Source organism: Triturus cristatus, chromosome 11 (genome assembly GCF_964204655.1).
Source record: "Triturus cristatus chromosome 11, aTriCri1.1, whole genome shotgun sequence".
Lineage (NCBI taxonomy): Eukaryota > Metazoa > Chordata > Amphibia > Caudata > Salamandridae > Triturus > Triturus cristatus.
This window is the reverse complement of record NC_140594.1, coordinates 657172669-657196757: the sequence shown is the minus strand read 5'-3', so window position 1 is coordinate 657196757 and position 24089 is coordinate 657172669.

The window sequence follows — 24089 nt, the reverse complement described above, 5'->3', positions numbered from 1 at the left end:
GAAAACAAGCTGAGCCTTTCCTGAATGTGCAAGTTTTACAGAACAACAGCAACACAAATTAAAACGCTAACAACAATTCCTGTATGCACACAGACTCATGGTCTCATTCTAGGCAGAAAGCAATATTTCCTTTGGCAATTTGAAAGCACATTTACTACTGGGGTAGAGCAAGTGATAATTACTGTAACAGACTGACACATGTTCATTCTAGTTTAGACAGGCAGAAAGGAGCACATGTCCTAACAGCTCCTTGAGACCATGACCATGTGTTAGAGGGTGACTGATTAGACTAGAGCAAAGGAAATGAGCCTTGGTGATTTAGAATCTGTTTGCGTTACACACTGCTATCTGAAACAGCACACAGAGCTGACTAATACACATGGGAGTGTAGCAGAAGCTGCTGCGTGTGTGCAAAGAGTGTGTTTCTGGAGACTGTGTATTGTCAGCTGCAAGAGAGATCTGCATGGAGACTCCCACAACTGCATGAAGAGTACAGACATGTGTGTAAGAGTACATGTGTGGTAAGGGTTAATTGGAGTTTTCAACATGTAGGAACCACCTCAGCCATTGCAAGAATTGATGAGAAATCTACCATGCTATTTTCAAATGTGTTTGCATTTGCATCACATTTTTGAGATACTGATTTCTGCTGATTGCTAACCAACACATTGGAAGAAAACAAGCTGAGCCTTTCCTGAATGTGCAAGTTTTACAGAACAACAGCAACACAAATTAAAACGCTAACAACAATTCCTGTATGCACACAGAGTCATGGTCTCATTCTAGGCAGAAAGCAATATTTCCTTTGGCAATTTGAAAGCACATTTACTACTGGGGTAGAACAAGTGATAATTACTGTAACAGACTGACACATGTTCATTCTAGTTTAAACAGGCAGAAAGGAGCACATGTCCTAACAGCTCCTTGAGACCATGACCATGTGTTAGAGGGTGACTGATTAGACTAGAGCAAAGGAAATGAGCCTTGGTGATTTAGAATCTGTTTGCGTTACACACTGCTATCTGAAACAGCACACAGAGCTGACTAATACACATGGGAGTGTAGCAGAAGCTGCTGTGTGTGTGCAAAGAGTGTGTTTCTGGAGACTGTGTATTGTCAGCTGCAAGAGACATCTGCATGGAGACTCCCACAACTGCATGAAGAGTACAGACATGTGTGTAAGAGTACATGTGTGGTAAGGGTTAATTGGAGTTTTCAACATGTAGGAACCACCTCAGCCATTGCAAGAATTGATGAGAAATCTACCATGCTATTTTCAAATGTGTTTGCATTTGCATCACATTTTTGAGATACTGATTTCTGCTGATTGCTAACCAACACATTGGAAGAAAACAAGCTGAGTCTTTCCTGAATGTGCAAGTTTTACAGAACAACAGCAACACAAATTAAAACGCTAACAACAATTCCTGTATGCACACAGACTCATGGTCTCATTCTAGGCAGAAAGCAATATTTCCTTTGGCAATTTGAAAGCACATTTACTACTGGGGTAGAGCAAGTGATAATTACTGTAACAGACTGACACATGTTCATTCTAGTTTAGACAGGCAGAAAGGAGCACATGTCCTAACAGCTCCTTGAGACCATGACCATGTGTTAGAGGGTGACTGATTAGACTAGAGCAAAGGAAATGAGCCTTGGTGATTTAGAATCTGTTTGCGTTACACACTGCTATCTGAAACAGCACACAGACCTGACTAATACACATGGGAGTGTAGCAGAAGCTGCTGCGTGTGTGCAAAGAGTGTGTTTCTGGAGACTGCGTATTGTCAGCTGCAAGAGACATCTGCATGGAGACTCCCACAACTGCATGAAGAGTACAGACATGTGTGTAAGAGTACAAGTGTGGTAAGGGTTAATTGGAGTTTTCAACATGTAGGAACCACCTCAGCCATTGGAAGAATTGATGAAAAATCTACCATGCTATTTTCAAATGTGTTTGCATTTGCATCACATTTTTGAGATACTGATTTCTGCTGATTGCTAACCAACACATTGGAAGAAAACAAGCTGAGCCTTTCCTGAATGTGCAAGTTTTACAGAACAACAGCAACACAAATTAAAACGCTAACAACAATTCCTGTATGCACACAGACTCATGGTCTCATTCTAGGCAGAAAGCAATATTTCCTTTGGCAATTTGAAAGCACATTTACTACTGGGGTAGAGCAAGTGATAATTACTGTAACAGACTGACACATGTTCATTCTAGTTTAGACAGGCAGAAAGGAGCACATGTCCTAACAGCTCCTTGAGACCATGACCATGTGTTAGAGGGTGACTGATTAGACTAGAGCAAAGGAAATGAGCATTGGTGATTTAGAATCTGTTTGCGTTACACACTGCTATCTGAAACAGCACACAGAGCTGACTAATACACATGGGAGTGTAGCAGAAGCTGCTGCGTGTGTGCAAAGAGTGTGTTTCTGGAGACTGTGTATTGTCAGCTGCAAGAGAGATCTGCATGGAGACTCCCACAACTGCATGAAGAGTACAGACATGTGTGTAAGAGTACATGTGTGGTAAGGGTTAATTGGAGTTTTCAACATGTAGGAACCACCTCAGCCATTGCAAGAATTGATGAGAAATCTACCATGCTATTTTCAAATGTGTTTGCATTTGCATCACATTTTTGAGATACTGATTTCTGCTGATTGCTAACCAACACATTGGAAGAAAACAAGCTGAGCCTTTCCTGAATGTGCAAGTTTTACAGAACAACAGCAACACAAATTAAAACGCTAACAACAATTCCTGTATGCACACAGAGTCATGGTCTCATTCTAGGCAGAAAGCAATATTTCCTTTGGCAATTTGAAAGCACATTTACTACTGGGGTAGAGCAAGTGATAATTACTGTAACAGACTGACACATGTTCATTCTAGTTTAGACAGGCAGAAAGGAGCACATGTCCTAACAGCTCCTTGAGACCATGACCATGTGTTAGAGGGTGACTGATTAGACTAGAGCAAAGGAAATGAGCCTTGGTGATTTAGAATCTGTTTGCGTTACACACTGCTATCTGAAACAGCACACAGAGCTGACTAATACACATGGGAGTGTAGCAGAAGCTGCTGTGTGTGTGCAAAGAGTGTGTTTCTGGAGACTGTGTATTGTCAGCTGCAAGAGACATCTGCATGGAGACTCCCACAACTGCATGAAGAGTACAGACATGTGTGTAAGAGTACATGTGTGGTAAGGGTTAATTGGAGTTTTCAACATGTAGGAACCACCTCAGCCATTGCAAGAATTGATGAGAAATCTACCATGCTATTTTCAAATGTGTTTGCATTTGCATCACATTTTTGAGATACTGATTTCTGCTGATTGCTAACCAACACATTGGAAGAAAACAAGCTGAGCCTTTCCTGAATGTGCAAGTTTTACAGAACAACAGCAACACAAATTAAAACGCTAACAACAATTCCTGTATGCACACAGAGTCATGGTCTCATTCTAGGCAGAAAGCAATATTTCCTTTGGCAATTTGAAAGCACATTTACTACTGGGGTAGAGCAAGTGATAATTACTGTAACAGACTGACACATGTTCATTCTAGTTTAGACAGGCAGAAAGGAGCACATGTCCTAACAGCTCCTTGAGACCATGACCATGTGTTAGAGGGTGACTGATTAGACTAGAGCAAAGGAAATGAGCCTTGGTGATTTAGAATCTGTTTGCGTTACACACTGCTATCTGAAACAGCACACAGAGCTGACTAATACACATGGGAGTGTAGCAGAAGCTGCTGCGTGTGTGCAAAGAGTGTGTTTCTGGAGACTGTGTATTGTCAGCTGCAAGAGAGATCTGCATGGAGACTCCCACAACTGCATGAAGAGTACAGACATTTGTGTAAGAGTACATGTGTGGTAAGGGTTAATTGGAGTTTTCAACATGTAGGAACCACCTCAGCCATTGCAAGAATTGATGAGAAATCTACCATGCTATTTTCAAATGTGTTTGATTTGCATCACATTTTTGAGATACTGATTTCTGCTGATTGCTAACCAACACATTGGAAGAAAACAAGCTGAGCCTTTCCTGAATGTGCAAGTTTTACAGAACAACAGCAACACAAATTAAAACGCTAACAACAATTCCTGTATGCACACAGAGTCATGGTCTCATTCTAGGCAGAAAGCAATATTTCCTTGGGCAATTTGAAAGCACATTTACTACTGGGGTAGAGCAAGTGATAATTACTGTAACAGACTGACACATGTTCATTCTAGTTTAGACAGGCAGAAAGGAGCACATGTCCTAACAGCTCCTTGAGACCATGACCATGTGTTAGAGGGTGACTGATTAGACTAGAGCAAAGGAAATGAGCCTTGGTGATTTAGAATCTGTTTGCGTTACACACTGCTATCTGAAACAGCACACAGAGCTGACTAATACACATGGGAGTGTAGCAGAAGCTGCTGTGTGTGTGCAAAGAGTGTGTTTCTGGAGACTGTGTATTGTCAGCTGCAAGAGACATCTGCATGGAGACTCCCACAACTGCATGAAGAGTACAGACATGTGTGTAAGAGTACATGTGTGGTAAGGGTTAATTGGAGTTTTCAACATGTAGGAACCACCTCAGCCATTGGAAGAATTGATGAAAAATCTACCATGCTATTTTCAAATGTGTTTGCATTTGCCTCACATTTTTGAGATACTGATTTCTGCTGAGTGCTAACCAACACATTGGTAGAAAACAAGCTGAGCCTTTCCTGAATGTGCAAGTTTTACAGAACAACAGCAACACAAATTAAAACGCTAACAACAATTCCTGTATGCACACAGACTCATGGTCTCATTCTAGGCAGAAAGCAATATTTCCTTTGGCAATTTGAAAGCACATTTACTACTGGGGTAGAGCAAGTGATAATTACTGTAACAGACTGACACATGTTCATTCTAGTTTAGACAGGCAGAAAGGAGCACATGTCCTAACAGCTCCTTGAGACCATGACCATGTGTTAGAGGGTGACTGATTAGACTAGAGCAAAGGAAATGAGCCTTGGTGATTTAGAATCTGTTTGCGTTACACACTGCTATCTGAAACAGCACACAGAGCTGACTAATACACATGGGAGTGTAGCAGAAGCTGCTGCGTGTGTGCAAAGAGTGTGTTTCTGGAGACTGTGTATTGTCAGCTGCAAGAGAGATCTGCATGGAGACTCCCACAACTGCATGAAGAGTACAGACATGTGTGTAAGAGTACATGTGTGGTAAGGGTTAATTGGAGTTTTCAACATGTAGGAACCACCTCAGCCATTGCAAGAATTGATGAGAAATCTACCATGCTATTTTCAAATGTGTTTGATTTGCATCACATTTTTGAGATACTGATTTCTGCTGATTGCTAACCAACACATTGGAAGAAAACAAGCTGAGCCTTTCCTGAATGTGCAAGTTTTACAGAACAACAGCAACACAAATTAAAACGCTAACAACAATTCCTGTATGCACACAGAGTCATGGTCTCATTCTAGGCAGAAAGCAATATTTCCTTTGGCAATTTGAAAGCACATTTACTACTGGGGTAGAGCAAGTGATAATTACTGTAACAGACTGACACATGTTCATTCTAGTTTAGACAGGCAGAAAGGAGCACATGTCCTAACAGCTCCTTGAGACCATGACCATGTGTTAGAGGGTGACTGATTAGACTAGAGCAAAGGAAATGAGCCTTGGTGATTTAGAATCTGTTTGCGTTACACACTGCTATCTGAAACAGCACACAGAGCTGACTAATACACATGGGAGTGTAGCAGAAGCTGCTGTGTGTGTGCAAAGAGTGTGTTTCTGGAGACTGTGTATTGTCAGCTGCAAGAGACATCTGCATGGAGACTCCCACAACTGCATGAAGAGTACAGACATGTGTGTAAGAGTACATGTGTGGTAAGGGTTAATTGGAGTTTTCAACATGTAGGAACCACCTCAGCCATTGGAAGAATTGATGAAAAATCTACCATGCTATTTTCAAATGTGTTTGCATTTGCCTCACATTTTTGAGATACTGATTTCTGCTGAGTGCTAACCAACACATTGGTAGAAAACAAGCTGAGCCTTTCCTGAATGTGCAAGTTTTACAGAACAACAGCAACACAAATTAAAATGCTAACAACAATTCCTGTATGCACACAGACTCATGGTCTCATTCTAGGCAGAAAGCAATATTTCCTTTGGCAATTTGAAAGCACATTTACTACTAGGGTAGAGCAAGTGATAATTACTGTAACAGACTGACACATGTTCCTTCTAGTTTAGACAAGCACAAAGGAGCACATGTCCTAACAGCTCCTTGAATCCATGACCATGTGTTAGAGGGTGACTGATTAGACTAGAGTGTTACAAAAAACAAGCTGCCCCTTTCCTGCGAGTGCAAGGGTAATAGACCAAGACCAACCGGAATGAAATCTCTCTTTACACATCCTATGTGCTCACTGTCTCATGGTATGATTCTAGGTAGAAAACAGTATTCCTGAGTGATACCAGTACACATTAACTTATAATGAAGACATACTCCATAATATATAACATGTTCAAGCCACTTAAATATCTTCCTTAACATAAAATGTAAAACACAACTTTTAAAGTGGTAGGAAAATGTACCATACTATTTTCAAATGTGTTTGCATTTGCCTCTCACTGATCAGTAAATGATTTCTGCTGAATGCTAACCATCACACTTTAACATAACAAACTACCCCTTTTCTGCGAGTGCAAGGCTAACAGAACAAAAGCAACACAAATTAAATCTCTGTCAACAAATCCTGTGTGCAGACAGACTCATGATGTAATTCTAGTCACAAAACAATATTCCTCACTAATACCACTACACCTTAACTTACAGTGAAGACATACTCCATAATATCTTACTAGTTCAAGACAGTTACATTTCTCCTAAATCACAAAATGTAAAACACAACTTTAAAACAAGAATGACAATTCTAATATTTATATCAAAATACACCACATACTTCTCCTCTCAAACTCATAACTCACCTTTAAAATTAATTAGTTGAGAAAGAAATGTGGGACTCAAACAGCAGATTATCAGAGCCAGAATCTCAGAGCTGTACACCTCTCTCCTCTCTCCACAACCAGTAAATGGCAATTTTTCCCTCTCTTTTTTCCCACATATACATGTTAATGTAAAATCACAGTCCTTCCCACATTTTTTCAAATGGAATCACACATTTCTATTGGTTGCAACTTTCAACCCCTTTGCAAATCATCCCTTCCCCCAACATGACTTCTGCCTGCTACCATAGCAACAGCTCATGGAACACAGGTGTGAGCAGAGAGGTCAGAAGTTCAGCAGACATTGTTTCAAATCAAAAGAGCAAGAGTGCTTGACTTTTCAAACCTAACAGCAAATCCAAAGTAATGTTCAGTGGGAACACAATTTTCTGTACGAATCCAAAACATGCTTTTAAAAATTTAAACATACAGCCTAGTTTTAACTGTAAAATGGTTGAAATCAGCCAATGAGTTCTTTTTATCAAAAAAAAGTATGTATGCCTCCATTTTTCAACTGTGTTTCTTTTCATATTGCCATTCTACTGAAAGACACCTTCTGAGTGCATCCAGATCTCCTTGAAAAATGTTCACAGTGTGGATTGTAGGTCATAGCTATGTCTTCTGGAGTGAAAAATTTGCAGAAAAAAGAGGTATGGTGAGAGACCTTGCTTTGCCAAATGTAGACATTAAACGGATTGGTCAGAGAGGGTTAAAGTGGCACCAATTAATGCCTTTGGTGAAAACCTTTCTACATCTCCCACAGCCTAACCTTATTATTGTGCACTGTGGTGGAAATGACCTAGGCACTTTAACTGGGGTAGGTCTGGAAATGCTTATTAAGGACACCTTTGTGCAATTGATGTCGCTTTTTCCTCAATCTGCCTTTGTATATTCTAACATATGCCGAAGGCAAAAGTGGAACTGGTCCAACCAATTTTGTCCACAGATTGACAAAGCAAGAAAGCACGTCAATAAGTCTGTTTCTGCTTTCCTCAGAGACTATGGTATGGGTTCTATATACCACAACAACTTGCGTTACAACATGCAAGACATTTATAGAGGAGACGGTGTACATTTCAATGATGAAGGGAACAGAGTCTTCCTCTTGAACTTTAGACTCTGCATCGGTACTTACTTGTAGGTACCGAAAAACACTCAATGAACACAAGGGCTCTTTTTAGAGCCACCTAATATCTAAACACTTAAATGTGATTTTTATTTCTATTTTTTTAAATGTTTTTTTTGGGGTGCGCGCTGGGTGCGCGCACATCGTGATGTTTTAAAGGTTTTTTTGGGTACGTGTAGAGTGCGCGCACTTCGCGATGTTTTTTAAAAAATTTAAATCTTTTTTTTTGCCCTTCGTGGTCCTACTGTGCCCCCCTGACAATGTCTAGAGGGTCTAGAACTCCCTACCCAGCCCCCTTTTCACGGTCTCCACCTTTCCTTTTTAGTGTGACAGACAAAATGGCGGCCAACACTTCCTGATTTCGACCGATTCGAATGTTTACTAACATGTAACAACCAATCAGAATTACGCTCGCGCACGGCAGGGTGCGCGCACAGGGCTTGCTCTGTGCTCGCACGCTGCGCGCGTATAGATATTGATATGCTTTTAAATGCTATTTTCTCAGGAAATACTGAACAGATTTACACCAGACCTGCAAAAGGCACTTCCTTGGCCTTATGGCTAACTCTGCCAAATTTCAAGTAATTCTGTTCAGCCGTTCGGGCTGTAGCTGTGTCTAAAGGTCCTATGGAAAAATGCATGGGGAAAACGAGTTTTGGGACCCCCCTTTTTTCTCGGCCCCCACTTGACGAATCACCCCGAGACTTTCAGGGTAGGAGCTGAACGGAGCGCCCCATTAGTTTTGAAAAGTTCGCGAGGATTCGTCAACCGGCGCCAAAGTTATTCAAAATAGAATTTTGAGATTTCCTATGGAAACATGGTCCTAACTATAACTATCTACTGGCGCCCGCCAGTAGATAATATATATATATATATATATATATATATATATATATATATATATATATATATATATATATATATATATATAATCTACTGGCGGTCGCCAGTAGATAGTTATAGTTAGGACCGTGTTTCCATAGGAAATCCGGAACATTCTATTTGGAATAACTTTGGCGCCGATTGACGAATCCTCGCGAAATTTTCAAAATAGGTGGGGCGCTCCGCTCCGCTTGTACCCTGAAAGTCTCGGGGGGATTCGTCAAGCGGGGGCTGAGAAAAAAGGGGGGTCCCAAAACACGTTTTTCCCATGCAATTTTCCATAGGGACCTTTAGTCCAAGGTACAGCCCAAACGGCTGAACAGAATTACTTTAAATTTGGCAAAGAGGTAGTCCTCAGGTCAGGGATGTGCCTTTTGCATATCTGGTGTCAATCCGTTCAGTAGTTCCTGAGAAAATCAAAAGTAAAATCATATATATATCTGGGCGGAGCCTAACCACACATCTCATCGTGAGATCTGATTGGCTGTCAGCACTTCATCCAAGAAGTGTTGGCAGCCATCTTGGGACCAATATACATGATAGCACCTCATTAAAAAGCCTTGCAGTTAATAGAAGATTTTAAGACTTTGGTTACATTATAAATCATTTGTTGATGGTACCATACTCATTTTAGGAATTGTGGTGTGTTCTAAGGTGATTTTACCATGTGAAAAAGCCTTCTACTGTGATATCATGAATCATGTTTGAGAGAAAACTATTTTCTCATGCTTTTCCCACAGAGGTTTGGAAGGTGATCAATAAGCTAAACTGAGAGCATATTTTCTGTAAATTCACATCATCTTTCTCAGTCATGGGAGAATGATGTCTGACATTCTCAGTAAAACATGTACATCCAACAAGGGCAGAGACTGTCAGTTGATTCCTTTGTGTTCTACTGCAGCTTCCCAGAGTGTTCTAAAGAACAACTAGAGCGCTAACAGTCCTACTTATGACAAAAGTATGGCACACTTGAAGCCATCTTGGTTGGAATAAAGTGGTAACTCTTAAAACATTTAATTTAAAAAGGAACAAAATGAGGGGGTTCATTTTGCCATAGAAAGTATGATTAGCGCTGCAGAAAGAAAAGTTAGGGCACATTTTGAGTGACTTCTCAAATCCTCTTCTATTTCATTAAAACATTCTGACATGCAGACTGAAACATGCACTTTCAATACCAGCAGCAGACTTCCCTGGTGAGCAGTAGCTTTACTACAGTGATCTAATGATCAACTAGAGTGCTAACATTCAGAATTTATGGCAAATGTGTGACACATCTGAATGCCTTCTTGATGGAACCAAACTAAAAAACTGAAAGTATTTCCTACTGAGGAGAATGCAGTAAATGAGGAAATTTGTAAACTTCATAACAAATAAATCTCCCAAGATGGCCACCAGAGACAAAAGAGCCCAAATGTAGCCCAAATATCACCGAGATGTAGCCCAAGTATAGCCCAATGACAGAATGTCCCAGAGTGTTCTAACGAACAACTAGAGCGCTAACAGTCTTACTTATGACAAAAGTATGGCACACCTGAAGCCATCTTGATTGGAATAAAGTGGTAACACTTAAAACATTTAATTTACAAAGGAACAAAATGAGGGGGTTCATTTTCCCACAGCAATTATGATTAGTGGTGCAGAAAGAAAAATGAGGGCACATTTTGACTTCTCAAATCCTCTTCTATTTCATAAAAAAATTCTGACATGCAGACTGAAACATACACTTTTAATACCAGCAGCAGACTTCAGTGGTGAGCAGTAGCTTTACTACAGTGATCTAATGAGCAACTGGAGTGCTAACATTCAGAGTTTATGGCAAATGTGTGACATATCTGAATACCTTCTTGATGGAATCAAAGTAAAAAACTGAAAGCATTTCCTACTGAGGAGACTGCAGTAAATGAGGAAATTAGGAAACTTCATAACAAATAAATCTCCCAAGATGGCCACCAGAGACAAAAGAGCCCAAATGCAGCACAAATATCACCCAGATGTAGCCCACATGTAGCCCAATGACAGAAGTGTGCAAAACACTTATTTTTTGTGTATTTGCAATTTTATATAGTGCAGACTTGTCAGGTATTGGAGTGCTTTACATGAGCATTGGTTACATCACACAAGATCAAATTCATTCTGGTTGTAGACATGGGGAGATTAAGTGATTTGACCAGAATCACAGAATGTTGAGCTGAAGCAGAAACTCCAACCTGGTTCCCCAGTTGCAAAGTCTGCAGCTCTGGAAGGAACACCACATCCTCTCCCCTGGGTGCAACATTTAATCAAGTGGTCAACTGGATAAAAAAATATAAACATTACAAATAATTTAAAAGTTCTTTGTCGCTATTTGAAAACTCAGAAAATATGTCCTCATTTTAGTTTTTTAGAGCACTAACCATAATTTTGATGCAAATAAGACCCTCTCATATATGTAATTTCTAAAGGAAATACTCTAGGTATTACAGTTTTGATTACATCAAGATGACGTCAGGCGTTCCACACTTTTGTAATAAATATAGAATGTTAGCAATCTAGTTGTTCATTGGGATACTGTTGAGAGGCAGAGGCCAGGGGCACGGACTCTGAAAATTGAAGGCAGGTAGGAGAGTGCAGAGGCAACAATTTGACCACACTGGGCAGGCAGGCAGGAAGGGCAGTGGCAGCACAACAGACTATGGAGGGCAGTGGAAAGGGGGGCAGGGGCAACAAACCAACAATACAGGACTGGCAAGAGAGGCTGTGGCAATATAATAGACCATTGTGGGCAGAAGGAAGAGGCAGTGGTAGTACAACCATACATGCCAACAGACCCGTTTCAGCCAGGAAACGTCCAATGTTTTTAAGCTCAAATGGGCTTTACTTGATCTGTCTCCTGTCTACAATCTCCTCTTTTTTAATGTAACTCAAAGGGGAAATTCAATACCCCAGTTTTTTTTCAAAATCTCCTTCTTACCAAGTTCAAAATGTTTGCAAGTATGGTACATTGGATCATGGTAGGCAGGAGGAATTGGGGTAGGGACATGGACTCGGATAACAGAGGACAGGAGGGACATGGAGAGGTGCACCAAACTGACCCTACAGGGCAGGCATCAGGGAGTGCAGCACAACAATCCATGGAAAGCAATAGGGAGGGACAGGACCATGCACATGGACAACAGAGAACAGAGGGGAAAGAGGCAATGGTAGCTAGCTGACCATAATGGACAGACAGGAGAGAAAGCTGCAGCATAACAGACCATAAAGGGCAGGAGGGACGGATCAGGGGCATTACAATGGAACAGGCAAGCCAGGAGGGAGGGAATAGGGATCTGCACATGGAAAAAGAGGGCTGGGGCAAGGGGGCAGGGCAGGAGCAGCAAGATGACCATGGAGGTCAGGCAGTATGGGCACTAGAAATAAGACACACCAAGGAGAGCAACAATGAGACTATGATGTCATACACACAGACCATGGAGGGAAGGTGGGAGGGGGCAGGGGCAGCTAGCTGACCACACAGGGAAGTTGGGAGGGGCCATGGCATCACAGAAGACCATGCATGGCAAGCAGGAGGGTTAGTGGCAGCGCAATGGCTATGATGGGCAAGAAGGAGGGTGCAGGGGCATGCACAAAGGACCATGGAGGATAGAAGGGAGGGTCAGGACCTGGGCACAGACAAGAGAGTTCAGGGGAAGGGGCCTCACAACAGACCGCACGAGGCAGGCAGGAGGAGCAGTTGCAGCACAACAGACCAGGGAGGGCAGAAGGGTGTGGCAGTAAAATGGACCATGGAGGACAGGAGGAAGGGGATAGGGGCATGGCATGTGGACAGGCAGGGTGGAAGTGGCAGGGACAGGTTACAGTCATCTGACAATGCTAGGCAGGTGGGAGGGAAGTGGCAGCTCAACAGAACACGCAGAGTAGATAGGAGTGGCAGGTCCATGGGATGGAGCAGGGGCATGCACAAAGACATCGGATGGCAGGGGGAAGGAGAATAGGGGCAGCAAGCTAAGCATAGAGGCTAAGCAGGTGGTCAATGATGGGCCATAGAATTGGGCAATGGAGGGCAGGAGGAGTGGACTGGTACATCATGCTAAATGGAGGGCAGTGGCAGCACATCAGACCATGCATGGCAGGAGGGAGGAGGCTAGTCCATGGATTCAGACAGCAGAGGATAGGGAGGAGGTGGATAGGGCAGCAAGCTAACTGTTCAGAGAAGGAGGGTATTAGGAACTTTATTGTTTTTAAAATGTGTGTCTGTGCGAACTACTTAAAATATGAACAAGTATGCAGCATAATCTCACTTTTATTCAGGAAGAAGAGGACGTTTGTGACTGTGACTCCGGGCTCACTTGGCAGAAACACCCCCTGACCCTCCATCCCCCATCGCAAAATGTAATGTCCGTGAAAAGGGTAGGTGGACACAGTGTTATATAGAACATAGTCCTGAGAGCACGATTGAAAATGAAAACTAGATATAGTATATGGTATAAACTATACACCAAAAAGTGTGATATAAGATGAACCGGGGCGTGAAATATAATATGCAATACATTGTGCGCAATGACAGATTCATTGGAGAGCGCGAGATAGCACAGGCACTAGCTCGTGCTATGCGATATGCGCCTTGGAGTGTAATATGCACAGGGCAGTGTTGTGTAACCTAACTAGTCTCTAAAGTTGTAATATAAAATATGTGCTGGGGAGTGTAACGTTGCATATGCACTGTGACAAAGATATGGATCCCAGATTGTAATATGTATGGCATAGCGCTGTGCGTTATAACATAGGCATCGAGGAAGGCACGTTAGATGGGGCAGTATAACCCGTGCGAAGGCAAGTGTGGCACGACATATTCACAGGGTGGTGTTACAGTGCACATGGGCTAGAGAGTGTCATAGCATACGCACTAGCTGGTGGAATACAACACAGAGTTGTGAGGCACTCGGCGGGCACTGGTGGGTGTAACACAGCATTGGGCTCAGCCAGGAGCACACTGTGACTCTCAAGTGAGGTTCGTCTCCTTTCCAGAGAGTAAAATAAAAAGTATTACACATACGGCGGTGGATGTGTGTTTTATTAACCGTGAGGGGGGTTTCTTGCATAGTTTGGTCGAATTTTTTTGGAATCCCCTTTGAATGGCTTGGTGTGCATGTATATTAAATGTGCCCGTCAATAGCTACCCATGTTTGTATAAATAAACGACAAGGGTGTCTACTTGGAGAGTACCCTCCGGCGGGGGCGCCGGGATTAGGCACGGTAGGGCGTCAGACACATCAGAGCTTCACTAGCGGTGTAAATACATTCCATGTGGATTCATTCTATGCATAGTTGCCTTTTAATGATTATCACGCAAATCGTCATGGTGATAGGTACATACGGTTTGTCCAGCATGTCCTAATTGTTTCTATAAATATATATTTTTTTAAAATAATAAAAAACAAAGGCCGGCCCTGGGGGATGGGGTCCCCGGGGCCATAAGTGGCCTGAGGAAGGGGGCAACGCATCCCCCTCCTAAAGAATAAAAAAAAAAAAGGCCTTGACCCGGGGGTTGGGGTCCCCGGGGCCGATTAAGGCCTTGGGAGGGCCAAATTTTTTTTTTTCAAACAAAAAAATTAGGGTGCAGGCCCTGGGGGATGGGGTCCCCAGGGCCAGTAAATTAGAAAAAGAAGGGGGGCCACACAGCCCTCCTTCTTAAAAAAATTAATAAAAGACCGGCATCGCGCCAGAGGCCACGCCCCCTCCTAGCAGCACTCTGCAAATGCACCTCCTGGCCAGTTGTAAGTTGGGGAATTAATTCCTCTTCAATACTGAGGGACCCTGGGGGCCAACTAGCCCACCAGGGGCTTCCAGTAAGCGCCACTGCTCTGCGTTGCAGAGAGGTGGTGTAGGCCGTGCCCCTTTTTACACCTCTCTGCAATGCAGCTCTGTAGCGCTTACTGGAGGTACCTAGTAGGCTAGTTGGACCCTAGGGACGCTCAGGATTCAAATGAACTTAATCTCCTAACTAAAAATGGCCACAGGGCGTGTTTACACAGTGGTGAAGGGAGGGGACGGGGCCTGAGTTAACGTGTGCAAACACGCCCTGTGGCGCGTTTTAAGTTGGGGAAATAATTCCCCTTCAATCCTGAGTGCCCCTGGGGGCCAACTAGCCCACCAGGTGCTTCCAGTAAGCGCCACTGCGCTGCGTTACAGAGAGGTGGTCTAGGCCGTGCCCCTTTTTACATCTCTCTGCAACGCAGCTCTGTGGCGCTTACTGGAGGTACCTAGTGGTCTAGTTGGACCCTAGGGACCCTCAGGATTCAAGGGGACTTAGTCTCCCAACTTAAAACGGCCACAGGGCGTGTTTACACAGTGGGGAAGTGAGGGGACGGGGCCTGAGATGACGTGTGCAAACACGCCCTGTGGCGCGTTTTAAGAGGTAGTTTTAATCACCTGCCCTATTATATACTAGGGGCTTACAGAGGTGGTCATGCTGATCACAGGGGGACCCCAACGCATAGTGTTACCTAGTGTATGTAGGTGTTTTCACTGTATTCTGAGTGTCTTTTAACATAGCACTGGCTCTAGGACTGGTTACTCAGACTCAGTTAACACCAGTATCCGTCTGAAAAAGTTGAGGGTACAGGATGATTTTGCAACAAGGCTTCTTTCTGTTCTTCTGTTTGTTCTTTCTGCACGTTATCCTTCTTCCTGCACTTTTCTTCGTCTTTGAGGACTTCTGTTGCTTCTTTCTGCATTACTTTTTTTTCTTTCTGTGCGTTTTTTCTTCTTTCTTCACATGTCCTATCTCTGTAGCCATAGTTAGAAATTAGCATTTAAAAAACCTTTGAAATTCACTGAAAAAACCATAGGTTTCAGGCACGTTATAGTTAGGAATTAGCATTTAAAAAACCTTAGAAATTCACTGAAAAAACCATAGGTTTCAGGGGCGTTATAGTTAGCTGGACTTTTCACTTGTACAAAACCATTGAAATTCCCCCGTTATAGTTAGTTCAGCTAACTATAACTCGCGCGCCCGCAATGCACTGCTGATGACGTCACATATTACATCACTCATGACATGGTCAGTGACATCACTCATGACATCACTGATGACATCACTGATGACATCTCAAATGACATCACTGATGACATCACTGATGACATCATCCAGTGAATGTGTGTTTTTCTGAAAATTACATATGTTTTATATATGTATATCTCAAGGTCGATGGAAGAATAAATGGATATATAAGTGTCTAAATGGATGATTTTTTTTTTTAAAATAGATTGTATAACTGACTGATTAAGTGTAACTTAGTGAATACATGGCTTAGTGAGTAATGTATAAATATGTAAATATCTGTATCAGTCTCTCACTTTGTGTATAAGTGGCTGCATGGGTTGGTGAGTAGCTACATGAGTGTCTATATAGGTTATTAGTTGGTTTTTTGAGTATCAGAATGAGTGTCTGAGTGTCTGTATGGTTCGGTGGGGGTATTACGTAGTGCATAAGTGCATGAATGAGTGACTCACTGTTTGTATGTGTTGAAGACAGCATGTGTGCAGGACTGTATTGGTGGATGAGTGTGTGCAGGGGTGTGTTAGTGAGTGAATGACTGTCTCAATAGTGTCTTTATGAGTAACTACATATGTTTTAAACTAGTATATGTGACTATTGGTGTATATAAGTGAGTATATGTGAGAGTGAGAGATTGAAAAAGTTCCTGTATGAATAAGTATGTGTTTATATAAGTGATTGTTTAAAAGACTAAGTATGTGTAAGTTTCTGTAGAAGTAAGTGTGGTGGTGTGTGTATAACTGTATATGCAAGTAAATGGATATTTGACTCTTTATTAGCATGAGTGACTATGTGTGTGAGTAACTCTATGGATGAGTGACGTTGTGTAACAGGATGTATAGGTGTATGAGTACATATGATGAGTGAGTACATGTATGAGTGACTGTATAGGACTGTTGGTGAATGAGTGGATGTGTATGTGGATCTTAGAATTACTGAATAGGTTGTTGTAACTGATATTGGTATGTCCATTGTTTTGAAAATTTTAGTTTCTATTTTTGAATGTGTGTATCAAAGGTTATATTAGGGGGAGAGGAGGTCTGCCACTCTATCACAAAGATGATGTCATCAGTGTTGTCATTTGAGATGTCATCAGTGATGTCATGAGTGATGTCACTGACCATGTCATGAGTGATGTAATATGTGACGTCATCAGCAGTGCATTGCGGGCGCGCGAGTTATAGTTAGCTGAACTAACAATAACGGGGGAATTTCAATGGTTTTGTACGAGTGAAAAGTCCAGCTAACTATAACGCCCCTGAAACCTATGGTTTTTTCAGTAAATATATATATATATATAAATATTTTTTTTTCATAGCATCACTGCGCACTTTTTCACTGCTATTCTTTGCAAATGTGAAAGTGCTCCTACTGTAAATTGTTTTTACGGATTGGTATTTCCATAATTGGCTTATTCTCTTTACTACTAAGTCCCTAGTACAGTGCACTGTGTGTGCCCAGGGCCTGTACATCAAATGTCTGTTTCAGTTGCCACAGAGGGAAACAGCAATCTGACGCCATCAATGAGACTGCCAGCAGCTCCGTGACCTGAATGCACCGCAGAGGGCGCCGCTGCACTTTGCACTGCAACCCTTGTCTCACCGCCGCCACCGCCCACTGCTGCTATCAAGCTGCTGCTTGCACCGCAACCTGTGGACAACGCACTCTGCACTGCCTCGCTTCACTCCGCCACTCTGGTCTCACCAACGATGTTGCTGCAAGCTGACATCACCGCCGCTGCCTGAACTGAGGTTTGGGGACACCACTCGTAAGTTACACGATGCACTGCTCCATCACACACCGCAGTCTTGGCCCACCGTCGCCAGCAAAATCAATCCCAGATCACCAATGGGCGCTGTGGCTTGCATTGTGACTGGCAGCTACGCAACGAGTAATGCCCCACCTCGCACTTCAACCCTGGTCTCACCGACACTGCTGGATGACCTCCACCGAGTCGCTGCATACACCGTGGCTTGAGGGCACTGCATGCCGCACCATTCTGTGCACACTGCAGCCTTGACTCCCAGTGCAGCAGGTCTGCACCGCTGCGGTTGGCCAGAACAAAAGGTACTGTTTAAGGGTCTTTCGACACCGTAGCCGGCCTTGCACCACTGCGGTTGACCGGAACGTTTGGATTGGTTGGTTTACACTGCCATGGTAGTTCCGTACAGAGCTATCCCCTTCAAAGAACTATTTCTTAAGTCTATTTTTGCTTATTGATATTCTTGAATGACTTTATGTTGGGTCTTAATCCTTTTGGTCTTGTTTTACACAGATACATATTGGCTATTTTTCTAAAACTGGCATGGTATCTTTTTGTAGTGTTTTCACTGTATTACTGTGAGTTAGGTGCAAATGTTTTACACATTGCCTCTGAGATAAGCCTGACTGCTCATGCCAATCTACCAAGTGGGTGAGCAGGGGTTATTTTACATGTGTACTCCCCCTTACCCTGACTAGAAGGAAGGATCCCTACTTGGTCAAAGTGCAAACCATTGCCATCTAGACACCTCCATTTCTAACAATATATATATTTAACCACTTGATTCCTCTCCACATCTGAACATGCAGGAGGCACTCCGATTGAAGTTTTCAAGCAGTGTGAATTTATTAAAGGCAGTAGGACAACCTGCGCAATTCGGTAGCCAGCCGCTACCTAGGTCACAATTTTCCACTCAATTTTGTTTTCAAAACATAAATAAGACATTGTGCCATCACCACACATCTCCATGAATTTATTACAAAACATGAGTGCCATCTTGTAACATATAAGCAATACTTAGGACTCAATGGTCTCTTCATCTCGGTAGTCACATGTGAGGGGTTATCATGATATAGGTTACATTGTTATGGATTTAAATAGTTAATACATCATAACAAATTCATAAATAGACTTTGTCAACAGAAACTGTTCCCGGGACTTAAAATCTGTGTGAATGCCAACATAAGGGGTCAGGGTGGAGAAACTCTGACCCCATGGTAAATGGAGGTGGTAGTGACACAAGTTATGTGTCCAAAAATGATTATTGTATTCGTGTGCGACATTCCCGGCGATGCCGCGACTGCCAGCGTGGTCCCCCAGGACATCGTGACTATCGGTGGATGTATAAAAAAATATATCAATTAATCATTAGTATGCATTGTTGTGGAGATATTGAGGTACTGATAAATGTTTTTATAGAGTTATTTATATAGCGAGTTATCTACTGTGATGGTTAAAATTAATTATATAGTTATACATTTGTTATGTGGTTGTGGCTATTGAATTCCTGCTTTTGCTTTCTGCTTTCATGACGTAACCGCGGGGATCATGATTACCGAAGTCATAGGTTTTAGAGATGGTTGTGCTAGAAATACACTAGAAAAACATGAGTTTGAAATGTACCGTAATAAACCTCTAGTGTGTAAAATACTGTAATGTGTGTGCATATATGTGTTTTCACTTTATGGAATAGGCGCAATCGTTGCGGTTAACAATGTCATCGCGACGTTCCGAATAACAGCAAAAACGAATAATAGGTCTGAAAGATGGTTTTTAAAGAAACTTAGTACAAAAATGTGAGTTTAAACATGCTTTGAAAGAAGTATGAATATAGTAATATGTGTAGGGCAATGATCACAATGGATTTTTTTACATATTATTTTTGGATGTGTTGGTGTCCATTGAATGTTATACAAAAGAAGTTTATGCCGTTCTTCTTGTGTAAAAACACCTAGAAGTATAGAGTCAGGGAAGACAGGGAGTCCCACTAGCCCGAAAATTGGGGTCCGTGTGGGAAATCCATATTCCGGATAGTAATGCCCTCACACACCCTTGCAGGTGTCATGCTTCATCATATGAGCTGCTCCTCGTCGGGTCGGCGGTGCAATACCCGACGGGCTCCCTAGAATAGGGGCTCTTTTCAGAGATCTTTTTATCCGGATGCCGTATGGTGAAGTGCGGGTGCGGGTGTGGGGGCAGAGTGGTGTAGAGTAGTGTAGTAGATTAAGATAGGGAAGGAGTACCTGAAGTAAGCAAGTTTTATTCTGGGGGTCTCCTACCCTAATTAAAAGTAAAGAACAAAAAACAAGGCACTAACCCGAGAATAATGTCTCGTAGAGTGTGATTCCTTGTTTTACTCAGTGTGGGTCATCATGTTTCTCGCTATAGGATATCTATCCTTGCGATTCTTCAGGACCTAAACAAAAATGATGTTCTACACCTAAAAATGTGTGGTGAAATTATCTACTCACGAAAGTGGTGTCAGATGGTTAAAGTACCTGGATCTACCCCAGGCTTCAACAGTACCCGGTGGTTTTTGCATAACGCCTGATGCCTAAAGAGTTTAGGGAGTTGATGCACGATGTGCACGGAAGTTGACCTGCCCTGTCCACCGGGTCACGGTGTCCATTGAATGTCTGCTTTTGTTTTCCGTTTTCTCGATGTGTCAGCGGAGATCGCAACGTCGTCGCGAAGATATCCAAAAACTAAAGAAAAAAAACCATTAGAAAGAAAACTCGAAATAGTTTGAGTAGCAGGGTGGCTCTGACAAGAGCCGTTGTGCTGGTTGTGTGTATAAGGCTGCTACACATAAGACTGGATGCAGAGTTTCAGGTTACTTAGAAACATCATGTTGCCTTCATCTGTAAAGTGTACTCCATCATTTCAATAAATTCCATGCATGGCAAAACGCAGATTGTTGTTATAGATGCAGCCCATGCGATGGTCTCTAAGGAATGCAAAAACTGTTTTATTAGCATGTTTCCTGGCTCTGTCAATCTGTGGACAGAATTGTTTTGACCACCTCCATTTCTGTCTTTGGCATATATCAGAGTAAAAAAAGCAGGGTGAGTGAAAAGCAACATCAGTTCTGCAAAGGTTTCTTTCATTAGGATTTCCAGCCCTACCCCAGTCAATGAGCCTATGTTGTTGCCACCACAGTGCACTACCCATGCACTTATCCAATCACCCAAGCACTACCCATGTACTCATCCAATCACCCTGGCACTACCCATACACTCATCAAATCAATCAGGCAGTACCCATGACCTCATCCAATCACACAGGCACTACCCATGCTCTCATCTAAGCACCCATGCACTCGTCCAATCAACCAGACACTATCCATGCACTCATCCAGTCACCCAGGCACTACCCATGCACTCATCCAAGCAACCGTGCACTACCCATGCACTCATCATATCACCCAAACACTACCCTTGTGGAGAAGTGTGGCTCAATGGTTAGAACAGGCAGACCTCGAAGCAGAGCTCTGGCCAGAGACCAGGGTTCGATTCCCGCCTCGGCGGGTCTCGGGCTCATAAATTCCTCTGACCAGATATTCTCGCCTCAGTGCCTATTCTAATCATGGGTCCCACGCTGCAACTCTGGGCAATAGCTTGCTTAGTCTCCACAACGGCCCCCACAGCACGAGGGATGCCTGGTTTCACCATGGGGGTGCCCAGGAGTGGACACTTCACAAGGAAAACCAGGAAGGGTTCCCTTGCGGTATTCGTACAAGCGCCGGGAAACCCACTGCGGGTAGCTGTGCGCTATACAAGTACAAAAACATTTACAACACATTTACAACATCTATTCGCTCAGGCACTACCCGCACACTCATCCAGTCAGCCAGGCACTACCCATGTACTCATACAATCATCCAAGCACTACCCATGCAGTCATCCAATTACCCAGGCACTACCCTTGCATTCATCCATTCACTCAGGCACTACCAATGCACTCATCCATTTACTCAGGCACTACCCATGCACTCATACAATCAACCAGGGACTACCCATACACAAATCCAATCACTCAGGCATTACCCATGCAGTTATGCAATCACCCAGGCACTACTAATGTAATCATCCAATCACCCAGGCTCTACTCTTACACTCTTGTAATCACCCAGGCACTACTCATCACTCATACAATCACCCAAGCACTACTCATACCCTCATGTAATCAGCCAGGCACTATTCATACACTTATCCTAATATCCTGTAACGACCTATACACTCATCCAATCACTCAGGCACTACTCATGCACTCATACAATCACCTAGGCACTACTCATTCAGTCATACAATCACCCAGGCACTACATTTGTACTCATTCAATCAACAAGGCACTACCCATGCAGTCATCCAATCACCCTTAGCACTGCACTTGCACTCATCTATTCACATAGGCACTGTGCTTGCACTTATCCATTCATCCAGGCACTGCACTTGCACTCATGTCATCACTCAGGAAATACCCATGCAGTCATGCAATCACCCAGGTACTGTACGTGCACTCATCCATTCACACAAGCACTGCACTTGGACTTATCCATTCACCCAGACACATCACGTGCACTCATGCAATCATCCAATCACTGCACTTACACTCATCCATTCACTCAGGCACTACACATGAACTCATCAAATCAGTCAGGCAATATCCATGCACTCATCCAAGGACTCTGGCCCTACTCATGTACTCATCCAATCATCCAAGCAGTACTCATACAGTCATTCAATCATCCAAGCAGTGCCCATGCAGTCATCCAATCACCCAGGCACAACTCATGCACTCATACATTCACTCAGGCAGTACTCATACACTCATGCAATCACCAGACACAAATCATACATTCATCCAATCACCCATGCACTACTTATGAGCTCATTCAATCACCCAGACACTTTTTCTTTTTTTAACCATAAAATGTGGTTCCAGGTTGGAAAATTAGAAGATGCGCTCAAGAAAAAGTGCAGAACATACATTTTGAAAAGAAAATTAACATTTGTGGTTTTTGGCTGCAGCACGCATAGCTGAGATGACCTGTTCTCCTGCACTTAGAATTACCCCACAGTCCATGCAGTACATGGCAACATGAGGGAACTCTGGAGCGATTTCTTCCCTCTGATTTTTCATCTCCACAGGAATCTTTTGGCCAGGTGTAGATGTTCTGGGCACTGATGTTGATGGCCCTGCATGTTCTCTTTGTCGCATTTTCCTCTTAAGTTGGTTGTTGTGATGTGTTTTAAGTAAGCCTGGGCAAAGCACTACGCTATGCTCGCGTAGTTTGCGAAGTTCGCGCTACTTCGCACTACGCGAACTGCACGTAGCACAGTGCGAACACGCGTAGCGTAGTGTTGCGTAGTGCTGCGGTCATTTTTTGCTTGCTCGCGGTCCTCAACGTCAAGTTGGCGACCGCGAGCAAGCAAAATGACATCCCTGTGAGACTTTTTCCTTGTTCGCGATCAGCAACTTCAAGATGGCGATCGCGAGCATGGAAAATAAACCTCCCGGCGAGATTCCCAACGCGAGGAGGTCAGGTTTCTCATTGCGAGTGGTCGCGTATGCTCGCGACTGCTCGCGATGAGAAACTACCAGTTCGCGTTGATAAAGCTGAAGCTCGAGTAAAAATCTACCATTTTCAATGATTGCACAGTGCCGGTTGCTTGTCCGCACTGTGCAATCATTTAAAACGACATCTGGCACAGTGCGAACAAGGTACTACGCAGTTCGCGAAGTGCTACGCGTAGCTCGCGTAGTGCGAACTTCACTTTGCGTAGCTTCGCGAAGTGCTACTTTGCGAACTACGCCCAGGCCTAGTTTTAAGATGGTAAAGCATCAATGTGCTACAGCTATATTTTTTAATGGAGCCTCTAGATAAAACATTTTCACAAAGAGAGCATTTTGCCAATTGTTCTACCATTTTGGACTCCCCTGAAGGTATTGTAAAAAAAGTCCCAGGCAATGCTGGTCTTCTTTTGGGGAGGTTCTTCGTCATCTGAATCTTCTCCATGGATTTCCTGCATGTCCTCGTGTGCCTCCTGAACCGCCTGCTCCTCTTCTGTATCTTCTGTAGCCATGTACAACTTCAAAACTTCTGAAACTACAACTTTCCTCTCTCACCAACTTCAGCCACCTGCTCTTAATGCTGCTGCACTGAAATGAAGGTTCCAGAAAAAAGATATGGGTGGAGTCTTTCTGTTAGAATAGATGAAAAGTGTGTTATCCAATGAGATTACTG